Source organism: Tupaia chinensis, unplaced genomic scaffold (genome assembly GCF_000334495.1).
Source record: "Tupaia chinensis unplaced genomic scaffold, TupChi_1.0 Scaffold145814_1, whole genome shotgun sequence".
NCBI classification, from domain to species: domain Eukaryota; kingdom Metazoa; phylum Chordata; class Mammalia; order Scandentia; family Tupaiidae; genus Tupaia; species Tupaia belangeri.
The window spans coordinates 2,011,139-2,012,437 of NW_006205672.1; positions in this window are offsets into that span (position 1 = coordinate 2,011,139).

Sequence of the window (1,299 nt, forward strand, 5' to 3'; positions counted from 1 at the left end):
GGTGCGGTTCCCCTTTCCTAGGTTTTTTTTTTTTTTTTTTTTTTTTTTTTTATGATTACAGAACTGCGTTCTTGAACCCTCCCAAACCCTTCAGAGGCTTCTCAGTTTCAAAATTTGAAAACTTAATTTTGTCCTTCCTCCTTAGTTTCAAAGTTGTTAGTTAACAGTGTTATCTTAGTTATGTGAGGCATGTGGGAAGATGGAGGCTGGGAATTCGCCTCCAGACAACAAACACCTTTCTGACAATTCACTATTCTTTACCAGTAATCCTTCTGAACTTTAAAAAAAAAAAAAAAAAAAGATGTGGCAGGCTTCATTCCCACACTATCCCAGATTTCTGGGATAACTGGAATGGCCTTCTTCACCTGTATTGAATACCGAATCACTCCTGACCACTGGGAAATGTGTTAGGGCTCCTTCCAAGTGCCTGTTCCCAGGCTTGTTTCTTTTTTTTTTTGGAGAGGATTTTGCTATAGGGCGCGTGCGCTCGCCAGACAGAGAGACATAGACACAGAAAGCGAGAAATCACCCCCCAGGGGGGATGGCCACGCCACAATCCCTTCTCCATTCTCCTCTCGGGATCTTGGGCACGCACGCACACATGCCCGGCATGAGTTTTAAGCCACTGGGTCCGGGATGTGAACCGCAGTCGACTACGTGGGAGTCCAGAGACATAGCCATTACGCTAACTGCTGGTCCCTCTCAGGCTTGTTTCTGCTCTTGGTTTCTGTAATATTAATCACTTGGCCAGCTCTCCTCAGCCCTGTTCACAGATTACCTTAGTTGATTAAGAATTCTTCAAGTTGGGACCAGCAGATGGTGTAATGGCTGTGTCACTGGACTCCTACGTAGACCACAGTTTGAGCCCCGAACCCGGTGGCTTAAACTCAGGCCAGGCATGTGCATGCATGCCCAAGATCCCCAGAAGAGAATGGAGGAGAAGGGATTGCGCTGTGGCCATCCCCCCGGGGAGTGATTTCTTGCTTTCTGTCTCTCTTTCTCTCTCTTTCTGGCAAGTGCATGCACCCTCTAGCAAAAACCTCTCAAAAAATTTAAATAAATAAAAATGTTAAGACTGATAGACTTGAGCAAAAAAAAAAAAAAAATTAGAATACAGTGCACAAAGCGTATAATAAAGGTGTTGTATTCTGTTCTGTTATTAATAACAGAAAACACCTGAGTCTAGGTTATTTAAGATAACAGAGTTTTGGGGTCAGCAGGTGGCGTGGTGGTTAAGGCACTGGACTCCCACTTGGTCAGCTGTGGTTTGAATCCTGGACTGGGCGGCTTGAAATTCCT